The 18,423-nt window shown below is 39.2% G+C and overlaps 1 protein-coding gene across 6 annotated transcripts in view; it reads right to left on the reverse strand.

Annotated features, from left to right (window-relative positions):
* Positions 1–18,423, reverse strand: part of elf1 (E74-like ETS transcription factor 1) — a 39,835-nt gene that overhangs the window by 20,126 nt on the left and 1,286 nt on the right. For 2 of the 6 annotated variants that reach the window (XM_063876147.1, XM_063876144.1), the window contains exon 1: positions 8,392–8,698. The exons of 1 other annotated variant lie outside the window; for it this stretch is intronic. The gene's annotated coding sequence lies outside the window, so the exon portion shown is untranslated. Of the gene's footprint in view, positions 1–8,391; positions 8,699–18,423 lie in introns of those variants that run through there. 3 more of the 6 variants (XM_063876148.1, XM_063876146.1, XM_063876149.1) reach the window with 2 other exon arrangements.

The following is an 18,423-nucleotide window of genomic DNA, read 5'->3' on the forward strand; positions in this document are numbered from 1 at the left end:
TTACACTCATTCCAAAGCTAACATGTCACAGCACAGGTGTTCTTACAGCAGCAGGAGCAAGAGAGGACATAATTCGAGAAAAATAGCAGCAGTGTACTCTGAACAAAGCTTCAATAAAAACAAGGATGACACTCCTTTTTCTTTGCTAAACTATAAACCACACATTAATGCGCTCGCCAGCAGCCATCAGATTACTCAACTCCCCACAACAGCTAATTTTCTCAGAGGGAGAAATTCCTGTTGGAATTTATGTGCTGTATGAACTACAAAAACATACCTACCAACCAGCTGTGTAGCATAACACTGTTCATACGGAGCATTTATATTCAAGTACTGTACATAACTTGTGTATTATACGCAATTCTGCTACATTATGCTTTTATTCCACTAAATGGCAAAAAAGTCAGTTTTTTATTCCACAAACATTTCTTTTTTTAACTTTGCAGATTCATTTTATTGTTATTAACTCCACTTTTTTTTCCAGCTTCAACAATAATGATCAACACTATAATGTAACAATATTTATAATCCAGTAGAAAATGTGATGAAATGGAGCATTCTGCATTATAAGTCCTTTTACCTGTGGTACTTTAAATATATTTTGATGCTCTTACTTGTGCTAAAGTAACAGGATGATTAGTTGTTGCAGAGTAGCTTTACTTTGCAGTTTTGTTTCTATTTCTTAAGTAAAAGATTTGAGTACTTCTTCCACCACTGCAAAAAGTCAGAGTGAAGGTGGGGATCTGGCAGGAAGCTGCATACCAAACAGGTCTGGACACAAGCAGGGCTGATGTGTCCACCCATAGGCAGGCATGCAGAGATAGGGGATACATTCAAACAGAGATTAAATAATGTCTCTGTCTTTTAATACACTTTGGTCAAACTCTTGTTAAATATACTTCATTTGAGGATTAAGTTGATTTGCCAAGAGTTGAGATGATAAAATCTATACCATTAGCATAGCAGCCGATAGCATAGCTCAGCATAAAGCCTGGAAATAACTAGCCTGGCTCTGTTCAAATGTAACACAATGCCTTCCAGCAGACAGTTAACATGTGTTGGAAGGCAGATTTTGTTTTTGCTAATAGCCAAGTGTAATTTACTACTGTAAACATGTATACATACATTTATTTAGTATTACTTAGCAATGGCTGATTAACTGCTACTGCTGTTTAAAGAAAAAAACATCCATACAGTACAATAAAGTACACCTATCCGTCTAACTATCCATCTATCCATCTGTCTGCTTGCCCTTGTTTCAAATGCTAAACTAGAAAGTGACGTTACGTGTTGAATAAATCCTTTAAATCCACTATAAACACTGTCTGCTCACAGTATGTCACACTACTGTATATTTGTTTATCTATTATGTATGATAAAGTGTCCTCTGTGGAAAGAGGTTATAAACCCTATGGTAGATGCTAATTTGCAGCTTTAGCAAAGCTGTTTTTAAGATTCCGTAAGATCAAGCTTCAGATTAGCAGCTAATAACGACTAAATCAGCTCTTCTCATCTGATCCCCCGTAAAGCCCCGCAGATAGGACCACTCACACCGAGACAGCTTAGCACCTTGAAGAGAGCTTATCTGATTTCACACAATTGGATACTAGGTCAGTGTGGTATTAGATATCGCTGGCCAATGTTTCTAATCTCAAAGCCAGTAAACGTTATGTCTGCTCCGTTCCTGGATCTCAGAGCGAAGAAGAAGGAGAAAAAGTGCTGAGTCATGACTTCAGCTGCATACTTGAAATAGGTACTAAAACTATTAGGCCATGTGACTGAACTAACAAGCCTAAACTACAACTCCAGACGTCATGACGAATGTTTGGAGTGCATGCTTTAGGTATTAGGTCATTTTTGCCCCTTAGCCACCCAATTTTAAAATCATTACATTTTTGCTTTTAACTAAAGAGGTAAAGAAAAATAGTATTATTGTACTTAAATTACTAGTGCATTATAAATAAGAAGAATCATTCAAATTATTTCCACTGCTCTGAACATTAAATGGCTAATTTCACCCGTTTTGAGAAGTATTTGAGCCTGTGGGAGCATAAAGACAGTCTGGTCAATATTTGAGAAGTCATATGAAACACTGGTTTATGACACTCATGCGATGAGGGTGCAGCATGGTGCAGGAGATGAGGACAATAAACTTCCTGGGTAAAGCGTCAGGAGTCCAATCTGGTTGTAAAGGATAATATTTACATGGTGTTATTGTTTAACCGTATTAATGATCTGTAATAATTATTTTTGGGGAGGTAGAACAAGGAAGAGGAAGGCCTCCAAATGTTACATTTTTTCAGGGGGGATACAGACATTAATGACTTACATGCAAAAACCTTGGCTTCTTTATTACTTTGAATAAAGAGGCCTGACACTCAGCCTCCTGAGGGGCTGGGGTTATGTTGTTCTGACGAGAATCAAAACGCAAAAACGCAAAGGTAAACAAGGAGTGGCTGTTGCTTAGGAACACACAGAGGGAGAGGGTTTGTAGAGTTGACTTTGTGGTACAAGACAGAGGGAGAAGGTAGGCCTGATTCAGCTCAGAAAAGGCCCGGTGTGTATAAAGACGCACGTTGAAGACAGAGCCCAACAAGCATAATCACAGAACTCAAAGGCTTATTTTTTGTTTTACTACTTCTGTCTGTGTAGTAAATTATCTTTCCTGGATGAATCAAAGAAATTCATTGTAAGAGTTGACTTACTGAGAAACTGGAAGAGGACATTATTTAATCAGCACTACTATTGCAAAGCTAAATATACTGTTATACGTCAGAAACGTTTAATAATAGTGATATAATGTGAATGTAGCCTCACTGAAGACTGAACTAATAGTTTTATCATTCGGGAGAATATGATTAGAAGATCTGACAAAGTATAAACGCTGTCTTCCGGTACCGTTGGTTTTAATAATCCACATGATATATTGTTTGTGTAATCTGTAGCGCCCGATAAACAGTATTGCAAATAAATTAGCTTCTTTAATACCAAATGATTACATGTACACCACTTTCAGATTTTTTAGGCACAAACCACATACAAGATGTAATGTTTTTTTTTACTGTGGAGCGACTGGAAGATTTGTTATCTTTTTTCTAGCTTTATTCTAAGCTAATCCTACTGCTTATAGATTAATATTGAACAGGTTGGAAAGCTGAAACCATCTTGTATGACATGGCTAAAGGGGAAAAACTGTGTGTGTGTGAGAATGTGAGAGTAAAGTAAAATCTTTTTTTGTTGTGTATTGGGAACCACACTGAGAAGCACTCGTGTCAGCCATTAAGCTTTAAAAAGTTTCAGTTCCAATTTGGATTAGCTTTATGGTCTCAGAAATGACGATTTCACTGTAGAGTTACTATCCCAACAATCTGCCATCTCTGCAGGCAGCTCTGTGTATGTGCACTGACGCGTTTAGTGGCATTCATTTGTCAAACTGTGTGGTTCAGCCCCTTGTTTGCCACACATCGTGTCCACCACACTAACCACATGTCATGACACATTTGAACAAAAATGGAACCTTCATGCTTGTGAATGTGGCTTATTTTAATCAAAATGAAATACCTGAATTAATGACAGTCCTTTTATTTCTGGCCATTGAGCATTTCATGAACACGCAGTAGAAGGCAATTCAGGGGGAAAAAGTGACATTTAAATAAAATGCAAAGTATCAAGGAAAAGGGGGAGGTTTAAAAACTGACATGAATAAATAAACTTTAACTCTGCCCTCCATATAAAGAGACCTTTCCACTTAGACAGGAGTTCTGCAGTTTATGCTGGAGTCATCATGGTCAGTTTTCCATATAACAGACTGCTGCTGAGGCTTCAGACATAGACACCGCTGCAGCTGGGTGTCTGGGACCAAAGCCTCCGAAAAAACCATGTGGGAAATCAATTTCCCTCCGAGCCTGGGTCAGAATGCCTCTTTGTACTAAGTGATACTCAATTAAAGCCAACATGATGTTTAAATGTGTGTGATGGAGTGTGAGGGAGTTGGCAACAGCTAAAACGTATTTCAATAAGTGTATCAGTTTTGAGTTCAAATTCATCTCAAACCTTTTTTTTAGCCATGTTACATCAAGCAGGGTGGAACCCACATAATGAGAGAGAAAACATCGCCATGTATTACCACGCCATTGCATTATATAGAATAGTGCCAATAGTTTATAGCGGTCACCTAGCTGTATACTACTCCGTTATTTACAAATTATCATACAGATACAAATAACTTTTGTGCTTCAAACAATGGCAGAGCCAACTGAAAGCTGTAAAGGAAATTTTTATGAGGGTGTGAATGCTGTTCTTTATCAGCCACAAAATACACTGGCAAATGAAACCTGCCTCCACCCACACAACCACTACATCAGTAAAACTCTAATGAAGATACATTCATTATCAGGATTTTCACAGCACAGCAGTTCACTATAGAACAAAGACACTTCTATTAATTAACTCTTTTCATGTTAGTGTATTTAGAACCTCAACAGAGGAGGTTATATTTTCAGTTCGATATGTTGAACTACAAGCCTGATATTAATGACACGTGGGCCAAGGGCCATTATACTTTTGGAGCGAAGCAAGTCAGGGGGCCCATACTCATACATTTTTCTTAACATTGCAGGATTTTGGCCTTGGTGAAGGTCTGCGCTCTACTAATAACTTTCTAAATGTATAGGAAAGCCTCTTTTGGTAAATCTAGCATAATCAATGTTGGTAAAAGTACTAACATTCAAAGTATTTAATCAACAAAGTAAAAACACTTCATCCCAAGTAAAGGTTTTCCGTCCAGAGAAGTACTAATAGGACAGCAAAAAGTATGACATTATTGTTTTTGTAGGTTTACTTTTAAGTGTAAAGGACTACACAAGAAAACAATCACTCTAGAATGCAGTAGAAGCTTATAGTAAATCATTTGGGAATACTCCAGTACCTACAAAAGTTGAGTATTTCAGTTGCAATTGAGGCAGACTGCAGTATTTGGACCCACTGTTTCTGCAGCCATGTTATGAGGAGACTCATGTTCTTACTAGCAGAGAATCTGTGCCCTGACCGGCATGGTACGTTGCATAACCAGGAGTGTTATCAAAAGGTGTGACCTGATATTCCACACATAATTTCTCTCTCACACATGCACTCTCTCCTTCATTCTCTCATAAAACATGTCGATCTTGTCGTTCGCTCATTTTTGCCAGGTGGGAGTTATGATTGTGATACAGCGTGCGTAGGAATTCACATCTTTCAGGGTTTCTGGTGGATTTTAGGTGGTTTTTAATGTGATCAATCATAGTGAAAGGACATTTTATTGTTTGTGAAATGTTTTGGTGCTATCAAAGCCTTGTCGTTTTCACTATACATCAACCTCTAGAGCAAACATAAAAATCCTCTAAGCCAAAGATCGAATGTTGTGGATCATAAATGGATTTGTAATCACTGTGAAGTCCAGCGTTGCATCAAATCCTTTTCCGTTCTTAGGAAATAAGTCTGAAGACAAACACACAAGAGGGAAAAACCAAAACCATCACTGCTTCTCCGACACAAATCATGAATCTAAGGGCTGAGATTAAAGCTGGACATAGAAACACTATTTTATGGGTCTCTGTGTTTAGATGTGATGATCACAGCTCTCAATCGACATTTTGCTCCAGATAAACGGGCTGCCAGTCCAAACTTGCATAGTCAGTTGCAACACGGGGAGACAGTTGCTCAATCGATTCCACTTTATTTAGCAAATGAGGGTTACCTGCCACACATTAACACAAAGACACACGTGGCTTAACACTACTGAGTTAGGGTTAGGATTTAGGGTGAGCCTTGCTCAGTGGCACCTTGGCAGTCGCCGTTGGGGAGAGTGTTACACATTAACTATCCCCACCCAGTTTTTTCCAGTTGGTCACAGGAGTTCAAACTTCCCGTCACAAACGCACTTCTTCAACCTTTAAGAAGCCTGGCAGTAAAAGAGAGTGCTATGAAAATTAAATGGCAAAGAAGAAATGGAGGAACTGACATGAACGCATGATGCAAATCCATCCCTCAGCAATATAACAAACAGCCTTTTACTGGAAGTTATATGAAAAGATAATGACTGGTGGTAAACAAGGTATGTGAAATGTAAACATGAAATTCAGTTTTTCTTTTCTTTAACACATTTAAAATTACTCCACTAGGTTTCCACATGGCGATTAGAGATTAATAAGGTATAGCCTTTGCAAATGCATCATTTTTTGCATTGTTGCTGCCAACATATTTGATATGCATACAAGTAAAGAAATACGTTTCATGCATTTTCTAGCAATAAAGAAAAGTTTGTACCTGAAAGAAGAAGTTGGAGCTGGTGCAGCATTCATTCAATTTGAATCATACAAAAACAGATTGTGCCTGACCATAAAAAGTTAGCACTGTGTTTATTGTATTTGATGCTTGTGCCTGTAATATGAAACTAAATAAATCCTCAATTTTTACATATTCCTGCATGCTGGGACTGTAGTTAAAAACTCCACCCCAACTCCTCCTCTCGTCATGCGCTTGTCTTGCAACGCTTCCATCATCTTGCCCAAGCCTAATGATCTAATTACAGGCTAAGACTTGTTGACTTTGTATTGCAAGAGGAACCTACCTGACACTACTGTCCAGCCCCCTCTCTGTCTCTCCATCAGCCTGTATGTCCTCTGAATAAGGCAAACAAAATGCCTCACTAAACAGCACCCACAGTATGAGTTCATCCTCTGAGGCACCATGGCCTCATTTACAATCCAAATAAGGGTGGGCATGAGTATGATGAAAAAGTTAAGTCAAATGCAAACTCGTACCTATTCAACAACAGAGCTATTCACTCGCTGACTGCATGTGCAGCAGGTGTTACACATCAAGTGCAAGGCCAATTGATCAAACCTAAAAATAGTTTACCAAATGAGCCTAAAGTATACAGATATATGTATTTCGTGTCTCTGAAGTAGTCTCTGTTGCTGTCTTCCAAGTTAAGTCAAACATTACATCAAGAAAATCAATTCTGAATGCTGAACCGATGAAACAATCACAAGCTTTGTTTTTTTTGCATACAACTACATAAAAATGATGACCAAAGTTGGGTATATATCTGCACTGGCTAATGGCTTTTCTTGTACTACAGTGCTTAATGCAGTGCAGCAGCATATGAACGCAGATTAAATAAAAGTAAAAAGTGGGCGTGAAACCTCAACGTTGCTCAAACTGTAGTCGTGTTTATTCAATGATTTAGTAAGTGCACAATGTCCTGTGTGGTAAAAAAAAAGTGCAGAATAGATTTCTGGTGAAACAGGAAGTGTGCTTTTTATCTCTGCTGCACTGAGCAACATTTAGAAACAGATCCTCAAGAACATTAAGAATAAGAATTGAACTGGCTGATGGACGGAGAAAATGGCTTTAGGGAAGGTTAACTAACACTGTCATAAAAGAGGAAGCAACATACTGTGGGTTCAAACTTCCCTCTGAATTGAAATGGAGACCTTGTGGGCCTTTAGTTTACAAGATGAGCAACATTTTGATTAGATGAACTGAAGATTTTGAAGCATGAAGCCTTGCAGGACAGACTCACTGAACAGTGACGTGCAACCACAGCAAAACAACAGCAGTTTCGTGGCCAACCGACGCAACATTTTAAATAAACACTGTATCAAACGAAGCAAAGCAACAAGGATTGAAATCAACATGATGTGTAATTACTGATTACTACACCATGAAAAATACATGTGGGCTTGGTCAAGGGGCTTGCAAAACACTGTTCCCGCCCTTGCTTCAGCACACCATATAAGGCAACACTTCATAAAAGAAATGCAACAACCATACAAAACAGCAAACGATCTATTCTATTAGTTCTCAAACTGACAAACAAAACTTTTTACGTGATCTCATGCGTTGTCAAAGTGTGGTAAGTGTCAACAATGTTTGAGGGAACATATTGAATGTGCGCAACCAAATATTAAAAGCTCAATATATAGAACTACCATGATCAAAGGTTATGTGTCATGTTATGTGTTAAAAACCGTGTGATCTTTGACAGTTTTCTTGCACAAAATTTGAAATTGTAGTTGGTTGGATGACATTAAGGGAAAAACGTTTACCTAAATATCAATTGTAACTGGCATGGCTTTTCAAAGCTCGCTTAACAAAAACTTAACATGTCAAATGTGCTAATAGAAATGCTACAGTAAAGCCAAACATTACAGTGACCTAATTACCTGGCTCACTGTCCAATAACAAATACAACTCACAATATACCTACATGCTGTTTCTTTAATACAGAAAATTTCAACTTTTAAAACTTTACATTTTCAGAAACTAATTGAAAGCCATTTCCACAACAATGAAAGCCAAAACAAAGGTAAAATATGAAAAGGAGCAGAACAATTCATCACAAACCTCAAAGACTCAGGATTCGGGGGACAACCATAGTAGCAACCGATCAAGTGTCGATCACAGTAACCAATGAAAATCAAGAGAAAAATAGAAAACAAAAAGGCGAAAAAGGGAATAATCCAAGGTATGTTGAGAGGGCAACAAAGCTGTCTAAAGGTGTTGATCACTCACACTTTTTTCTCACAGCAACAAAACAAAACTGAGGAAAGGAGGGAGAAAAAAAAAAGACAATGGCTGCTGTTGGAAACAGAAAAAGGAGAAGTGTAGTGAAGCAACTTGTCCTCTCCCTATGAGTCATGCAGCACTGTCGCCATTGGTAGTGAAGCCCTGAGGCAGAGTGCCTACACCTGGCCAATCAGCGACGAGTCTCAGCCCTAAATGCAAATGCTTTCAGGTGAGTTCAACCTGTGGCAGGGATTGGACGGTGCTGCAGCGGGGGAGGGGAGAGCAGAGAGACCCAACCAGCGGGCCACACCTCAAACGTGTGGCATGAAAGACGATAGACGGGTTTCTCCTGCAGAGGCGGAGGAGTGCTGGAGGTACACAGTTAGACAGGTATGCACTTACTTTAGACTTTGACCATACAATACGGGCCAGGCAGTGCTGATTAAAATCTGTATGGCAGCCCAGAAGTAAAGTTCACATCTCTGTGTGTCCCATTAAAACATTTTCAATGAATTGTGAGTCTATTAGTCGTGTCAGTGAGCCAGTTAAGCTGCTGACTTGTGGGGGAGTAATTCTCCCTGCTGTAGAAAGCCTCATAAAACAACTTCTACCAGTAGGAGGTACAGAGATGACACTGTCAAGTTGATTGCATTTAGGTATGAGCAAGTGCTTCACCTCAGAGGCTGAATAACTTCTCCCCAGAAGAATTAGTTCAGATGTCGATTAATCCACCCACGGAAAAACTATCTACAACTATTCTGATCGTTTTTATTGTAGATTTTCGTTGAGCAGTAGTAGAAACGGCTTATTTCATACTGAAATATGAATTCCTGCTTCTCTTATTAAACTCAATATTTCTGTGGTGTGACCTCGGAGAAACAGGGAGAAAAGAAATCTGCATATTTATCAATAATAAAAACATGGTTGGTTACAGCCATGGTTGGGAACAATCATCTCGTGAATTTTTAGCTCAAGCAACTTCAAGTGTCACATTTTTTAATTTAAGGTGTCCCAGGTCAGCTGCAGTAGCCTAAGTGTCAAAAATTATTTTTCAGGCACATGTTTTTAAGTTCAGTGTCGAGAGATACTGTGACTTGATAAGAATCTTTAACAGAAATGACACTCAAGCAGACAGGAAGCGCTGGTCTGTGGTGAGCACTGTGTTCACACTCTTGTGTGTGCATCAATGTATTCATGTTTTCCATTGAAAAGCCCAACGTGGTATATTCAACATCTAGCAAAGGTCAAATATTTAAAATACTAGCTCAAATTGGGATTGTTGGGAAAGAACAAAAAATAAACAAAAAGCTGGCCTCGAAGATAGTTAAATAAAAAATGATCTCATTAAACTCAATGCAGCACGGTCTGTTTGTCACGGACACCAAAATCACTCTCTCCTCTCCACCGAGTGCTCTCATCATCACATTAATTCTTCCTGGCCTCCATTCAATGTAGTTCAGCTCAGAGTGCAGCTGTTGGCCTCAGAGCAAATTGATAGCCTTGCTTTGAGGAAAAGTTACTCCAAATAAGCTTCATTTATCACCACTGACTTTGCAAATACTATCCATGAAGTCTTGGAGGAAACTTTTTCACTTCTTGTGAAATAAACTTAAGGGCTAATGCACTGCAGCTCTGCTACAATCCAGGACAACTGTGTAAACATACAAAACCACACACACACACACACACATGTACACTTGCACATTTAATTCCTGAGTGAATGCCTTTATGTAGCCTAAGCCTTAAAGATCACACACATCTCTGAAAAAACAATAGTTTGAAAAAATTGAGTCTTATATGTGACCATAGTCTATACTTTAAAAGAAAAAAAAGCTATCAAAAGGAAGAGTGTAAGTACTGAGTAATATGATCAAGAGTTGTAGTACTGACTTTTGAATGTTAAAATTCCTGATTTAACTTTTGTGACACTGCGCCACATTCCAGTGATCTGTTAATTGTGGCTAATCAGCTGTGTCGAAAATATATTTCCAAACAGAAAGTCTCTTTAGAGGAGCAAACAAATAGATGAGAGGGCAGAGCATCCAAACACATCATTGCTTTCCTTCAATGAATACTAAGGAGCACATATATTCCTGTGTGCCAGGATCTTCTGAAAAGGCTGGTAGTTTGTGGTTAGAGAAACTGCATGTTACTAAGCTAAATGTCAATAGATGTCCTGTAAATGTCTCATTGAACAAGACAGTTGGAGAATCCAGAGGTGGGACCAAGTCATTGTCACAATAAGACTTGAGTCTTTGTAATCAAAACCCAATTCAAGACTAACAATTCCCAAGTCAAGTCCCACGCCCCGTATTCAGAAGGTTTTCTGGAACAAGATGTTGCTCCTACTAAGAAGATTCTGGGACATCTTTATGACATTGTCCAAGAATTAAATCTATTGGATTTAATATTTTATGTTGAGAAACAGACCAGCATATTAGAAAGGGTAGGCTACAGTATAATAAATGTCAAGGTATGTCTACAGTGGTATGCAAAAGTTTGGGCACCCCTCTGAGATTTCATGACAATTTGCTTTTCCTTTATAATAGAAGATCACAGCAACAACATTTGTTTTCCTACAAAGATGTAGACGTTTTAGTGTTTTCCAGACCAAAATTCTTAGGGTAGCATTACATAGTTTTATTATAATAAAATAAAATGCAAAAAATGGGATGTGCAAAAGTTTGGGCACCCTTATAAATAGCATTCATTTCAACACCTGTACGGATTTATAGCTGACAGGTTGCTGCACAAAATTGCTTTGATTAGCTCATTAGACCTTCAATTACAAAGACAGGTGGAACCAATCATGAAAAAGGCTATTTAACATAGGTAATAGCTGGCTGTGCCTGGCCTAGGTTCTTTCTTAGGGAGTGGCAAGATGGGGACCTCAAAACAACTCTCCACTGACCTGAAAGCTAAGATAATCCAACATTATAAATTAGGAGAAGGGTACAAAAAATTATCTGACAGGTTTAAACTGTCTGTCTCCACAGTCAGAAACGTAGTTGTGAAATGGAAGGCCACAGGAACAGTCCGTGTGAAGGAAAGATGTGGTAGGCCGACAAAAATAGGGGAAAGGCACAGGCGAAGGATGGTGAAAATGGTCACAGAGAAGCCACAGACCACCTCCAGAGAACTACAACAACATCTGGCTGCTGATGGTGTAGTTGTTCACCGTTCCACAATCCAGCGTACTTTGCACCAGGAAGAGCTCATTGGAAGGGTGATGTGCAAAAAGCCTTTCCTGAGTGTTAATCACAAGAAGAGTCGCATGAGGTATGCAAAAGCACATCTGGACAAGCCAGAAGCATTTTGGAACAAAATACTGTGGTCAGATGAGACCAAGATTGAGTTATTTGGTCATAACATGAACAGGTATGCATGGCGAAAAAAACACACTGCATTCAATGAAAAGAACTTGTTGCCCACTGTAAAATTTGGTGGAGGATCTATCATGTTATGGGGCTGTGTGGCTAGCACAGGTACTGGAAAACTTGTTAAAGTTGAGGGCCACATGAATTCCTTACAGTACCAGGAGATTCTTGACAAGAATGTTCTAGAGTCAGTCACAAAGTTGAAGCTACGCCGGGGTTGGATTTTTCAGCAGGACAATGATCCTAAGCACCGATCAAAATCCACCAAGGAATTCATGCAGAAGCACAGGTACAATGTTCTGGAATGGCCATCCCAGTCCCCAGACCTTAACATCATTGAAAATGTATGGATTTATTTGAAGAAGGCTGTCCATGCACGGAGGCCAAGAAACCTGACTGAACTGGAGACGTTTTGTGTGGAAGAATGGGCCAAAATACCACCTGCCAGGCTTAAGGGACTTGTCTGTGGCTACAGGAGGCGTCTACAGGCCGTTATTGCAGCAAAAGGAGGCAATACTAAATATTAATGGAATTATTTCTTAGGGGTGCCCAAATTTATGCACATGCCTATTTTTGTTTGAATGCACATAAACATGTTTCTGTTTGACCAATAAAAGTTATTTCACTACTGAGATGTTTCTGTTACCATAAGGTATAACATATGTTAAAATGAAGTTGCTGCTTCAAAAGCTCAGCAAGTGACAAACTGATGCAGTGGTTTTCCTAAGGGGTGCCCAAACTTTTGCATACCACTTTATTTCATTCATGTAGGTTGAAATCACATATTTGCTTGAACTGTTTTTACATCAATCTGTATAAACTACACTTCTTACAGGAAACACACCATTTGGTTTACAGTGTTTGGAGTGGAAAACTCATGGCCTTAAATCTAGACTAAACTGCAAAGCCTCATGAATGTGAATAATGTGTTATTGTGTATTTCTGGAGAACGCAGCAAAACTGTTTGCAATTATTCTCCCAAAGAATTTACAATCCTTCCAATTATCTTTCTGTAATATTGAACACAAACTCACCCAGATTTGCACAACAAATCACATCCCTATTCTGGGGGAAAAGCAATAAAAGTGAAGATGTTAAAATTGGGGATGCTTCGTGACATGTCAGGGGGATCCAATTAAAATCCGCCCACAGTGTGAAAACACAAAAAGACTGTCTCAAATAAGTACATTGTGTTCTTGTTTTATTTTTTACAATGTATTAACTCGAGCAAAACCAAAAAAGCCTTGGTGAGTGATCAGTGCAGAGCCATGTGGCCGTGTGAGACTCTTTTGTGCAAGATCTGCATAGAGGACATCCACAACAGAATCAGGCCTAAATGGCCCCATGTTCTTATGGTATGTCATCATTATTAAAAGGGCAGAGCCCAGCCATCCTGTGCACCACAAAGCTGGTCACTGGACACTAAATCAGAAATGTATACTTCTTGACTTTTTTCTTGTTATCTAAATGCCAATGTCACTTAAAGCTAGAGTCATACTAGTACTATAATGTTGGAAAGGTAACATTGGACAGGCCAGCAACGCTAGGCTATACAGTATTTTAGAAACTAAACAACTGAAAAACCCCACCCAATGTTGCAAACTCCTTTCCCATGAAAGTGCCAGCACTAGCTCCAATAGTCTCTAAATCTAGTAAGAAAGTCACCAAGTTGACAACACCAACAGTCCTCCCTTCAAAGACCCCCCCACAAATTGTCATTATGAACATAAACGTATTATAATGGATGTAAATTATACAAATGGCCAATGTTAGCACTTATAGCTGTCATGCTAGCAGCTCGAGGAACATTCCTGGAATGCAGGTAGGTAGGCAGACTAATTCCTGCGACAGCCAAAGAAACCTGAGATTTTTTTTTTAATGAGAGCATGTTACCTATTGATTTCTTTTGGTGCGTTTTCAAATAGAACAAATTATGTTTTTGATATAGGCCTGTATCCTAGCTTAATATCTAATTTTACTTATTTATTCATGTTACTACAAAATATCTGTGACAAATGATTTATAATTCAAATGCTTAATTTATGAGTCAAAGTTTAGTAATTGGAGAACTCGAGAACATTACATTAGTCCTCAATGCATTTTATATGTTTGCTCTTGAACTTGATTTATACAGCACAATTTATCTAGGCCCGCCCTGGAACTAGACTGTACCCAGAAGATCCGGATCACTCAGTATAGAGTTATTTTGGAGCGCTGTGGACTCATAAAACCTGACAAACATGCCAGAACAATCCTTGACAGGATGAGATATGGGAGCCTTTTGAGGACACACAGAATTATTTGTGTAGCTTCGAGGTCATCTGATGGCTGATGAAGCCGCTCAACTAAGGCTGAGGCTGTGAGATGCAAGCTAACAAGACAGAAGTGCACCCCACAAGGGACGCAGAAGGAAAAGAGTTATTGTTGCAGACAACATTCAAAAAACCTCTGTCAGGTTTGAAATGGGGTGAAAAATCAAAGGTAATAGAGGTGCAAACATCTCAGTTATTATGGTTTTTTAAAAAACGTGCAAGCTGGTGGAGGTCAGATTGTGTTATTGCAGCAATCTGGTTCCTTTAATAAGCTGACAGTTTATCGTGCTATGAAAAACGTTATTATTCTTGGACAGTGAGCATCCTGAGCTGAGGCAGGATCTGAGATGATTCACAGTGCTGGCGGAGTGTGACTATAGTATGACATACAGACTGTGTACACTGCCTGAGTAAAATATCTGGAAAGAGCTGTGTGGGTGCAACTGCTGGTCAGTGCGAGTAATTCAGTAGCACCTCGTGCAGAGAAAGATGCTCAGACCACAGGCCTTTAGCAGATAATATTGAATTTTTAACACCATGCACACACCTGCATTTGACTTCTTCTTAGAGAGCTAGTATTAAGATATAATTGAATAACTCTCTTACAAATGCAACTTGAACCCTCAATAGCTTCAACAAATTTCAACTAAACAGAGTAACACATCTCTTCCTCTTCTCTCTTCCTATGTGTTCCTAATATGCTGCTCTCCGTGTTTAGTAAAGTATACAGTATGAGGTTGTATTCTTTCAGAATGGAATGTATTTATTGGTTAAAAATATAAAGTTTCCCTCAATTGTGTAGTTTATATGCAGCAAACCGTTGCTATATAGAGTATTAGTGCCAGACGCTCTGGTTAAAGAAAAAAAAGAGTAACATTTATTTTTGTTGCATTTTGAAAATAAGTACAGACTTTCAGAATAAATGCTATTTAGTTTTAGATTCAAAAGTTTGTAGTTTTTTTTCATTATTTTGAGTTATTCTCAACATTTCAACTTTTCAAAACTAGTACTTATTCTCAACATTTTGAATGCGTTCTTGAAATGCAAAAAAAAAACTATCTGTTCCTATGCCTGGAATTATACAGATAAAAAGGGGATGGCTGTTGTAGTGGATGGCTGTTGTAGTGGATCTACTGCGGCTGAAGCCACAAACATTAAGGCTGAAACTCATGAATTATTAAAAACAGAGAGCAGGCCAACAATCCAGATCATCCACATCACACCTCTGTGGGCTGTAACAGCTACCTGCAGTCAGATACTGGCAGAAAGCATTCATTGCTACGACAAGTCACTGAACCGCATAACTGCTGTTGCTTCAGACGACTTATCATAAACAATCACTGAGGTTTTGAAAAGTCCATCTGTGCCACACCAGCAGCAGACCTAACAGTCTGCCTGCTCCAGCAGCTTTTAACCTGAGAGCTGTAGTTTATCTCAAGCTCATTATTAATAAAATGCCACAAGCCCCTAAGAGTATATTGCTCTGTCACTCAGGGCCTAGATTATAATACCCATTGGCTGCATGCAGTTAAATAATTTAACAAGCCTGACGACGGCCTGTCACTCTCAAATTAACACAAATGGAAAGAAATAACCAATGAATACACTGATGGTGAAGACAGACAACAGATGTGATGCGCTCAATGCTTATTCTGTCAACTCAATTACTCACCACACAATAGTTTGTTGAAAGTTAAATAAGGAATGGTCCTTTTTACTTTTTCCAGCAAAGCTCACTCTTTGAATACAAGCACACTGGCCGAGCTGACTCATGAAAGGCCTCCGTGAACCACTCACTGCTACCTCATTAGTTCCAACAGACATGAAAAATGACAGGGTGAAATACCATTATGCGCCAAAGTTGCACGCTAAGCCAGTTTCTATTTTTGTGAGGAGCTACTTTGTCTGGTCAAACTACAGTGAGCTAGAACATTACATCCCAATCCATCACTCCTTAATGTAATTACACATACATCAGTGATGCAGCTTACTACACTGTGTGCTTACATGAACCCCTGCAGGCACCATAAAAATATCTAAGTAATGTGGTTACCTCATCTCATGATGTCAACTGCTAGAGTGTACTATAGCGATACATCCTACACTACAGTATAAATAAATATATAAAGCTAAGAGACCACTCCATATTTTCCTTAAATCTGTATGTGTATGGCAGCCATTCCAGTGTCTGTTGAATTCCAACGCAGAGAAATATTGTCAGTAGTTATATAGAATGCAAAAATCAAAGACATAATAAAACCAGAGAAACTGATATTGCTGAAGTGGTCTCTTATTTTTTTCTGGGGCTGTATATTAAAGCTAATGGGTTCTTTGGTCCGTAGGATTTCAGATTTGTTAACTGAAAATAACAAAATGTGCTGTCTTATTTAAATGTTTGTTTTAAGCACAAGTACCCTGTACAGGGGGAAACAGCTAGCCTGGCCCTGTAGCTATAGCCAGCGTTAGCTTAGCTTAGAATAATGACTGGGTACAGAGGGAACGACTAGCCTGGCTCTAGCTGTTACCTGTTTGCACTCCTCCTGCTAAGCTAAGCTAACTGACAGGTAGCATTACCTCATACTGTACCTTTTTATCTCCCGCTGCAAAAATGTAAATGACTTTATTTCCCCCAAAAAATATCAAGCTATTTCCAGTATAACCACTGTCTTTATGATGCATGATGATGTCAGTCAGTCAAATTAGTGTATTTTCAACCTTCGTTTCCAGCTGATTTTGAAAAACTAAACTTATATCACAACAAACACAAAGGCAAGTTGTCGCCTTACACGCTAAAAATAGATTTACTGTAGCCCTGCATTACATCATGACAAAGCACATATTCTTGGAGAAACTCAAGCGGTATGACTCCTCCAAAGTCACATGTTGTTGAGACATGGTGAGAGCAGAATGAGGTTACAGGTGGAATTTCCCTCAGCTCTACTTACTCTCTGACGTCAGGTCCAGCGGGCATGGTTTACTGCTGCGTAGCAATCAAACATGTCGGACAAGGTGATATTCAGGTGACAAAAGACAGGGTTAGTAAAACGGTTTGCTTACTATAAAGGAACTTTGAAAACGGCAGTTCCTCTGCACACCCTAAACAGAAAACAGCCCAACCTGAGGTTTTTTTTTTTTCTACATCTAAAAAAAGAGAAGTTCAACAGTTTTATTTCTCTTTTCACAAGTCGGTTCCTGCATTTCTGCAAGTCATTTAAGGTGTCAGCCATCTCATGTGATTGTTTGTTTAGTCAAAGCATATGAACATTGCCATCTTGTGGTTATTTCTTCACAGGCAAATTACAATGAGTCACACAAAGTGTCATTAGGCAAAGATGGTGGCCTCAGGAAGGGTTTCACACTCTTTTTAAACTTGCAAGAGAAGCAAACATGTAGGCTACAGGTTACTTCTTGGTGCATGTGTGGACATTCAACATTATATCTCTGGGAAAGATAATGTCCTATTAGCTCCTGAATACTTATTTATCTCTGCAAACTGTTGCAGGGAGGTAAACTGTTTTAAGATAACCACATATTCTAGCGAAAGCTCCTTGTCTCTTGCATTGCCACTCTGAAAGCTTTTGTGAAACCGGAGTGCTGCTTTCTAAATAGGATAAAAGCTCAGATACTCTTTTTGAGTAGCCAAATCAATATATAGCAGCCCATTAAGGCAGGCGGGTACGTCTTGGGCAATGAGAAGAAGTGTCTAATGTCTCAGGAGCTGCTCGTCACTGAGAACAGCCCAGGACAGCTCTCCATTAATGTCTGCTGATGGTGACATCACTGTCACAGGATAAGAAGGTTGCCGGGAAATGCTTTGGCCTCAACCACAGTCTCCAGGCTGCAGTGTGCACAAACACACAGCATTACAACTATCAAAGCAGAGCTGACAGGGAGGAAAAGGAGAAGCTATATGTTTGGGCAGAAGCATAGCAAGATGTGTCTGAAAGAAGAGCACATGCTTGAAACAAGCAAGGCAACTCCACACTGGAGTATATTTCGAATGTCTTGCTGTGGATAATTGCTTTCAGTGGATTGAAGTTTCCAATTATCTACAAGTCTCTGCCAGTGTTCCCACCATAGGAGGATTGTAGGGGAGGGGAGAGAGGGTTGATGGGTCCAGCTGGTCCTGTCTCTTGTGGGGACTGACAGGCTAAGGCCTCGTAACTCTTCCCCTCCCTCTG

This window comes from Eleginops maclovinus, chromosome 23 (assembly GCF_036324505.1).
Source record: "Eleginops maclovinus isolate JMC-PN-2008 ecotype Puerto Natales chromosome 23, JC_Emac_rtc_rv5, whole genome shotgun sequence".
NCBI classification, from domain to species: domain Eukaryota; kingdom Metazoa; phylum Chordata; class Actinopteri; order Perciformes; family Eleginopidae; genus Eleginops; species Eleginops maclovinus.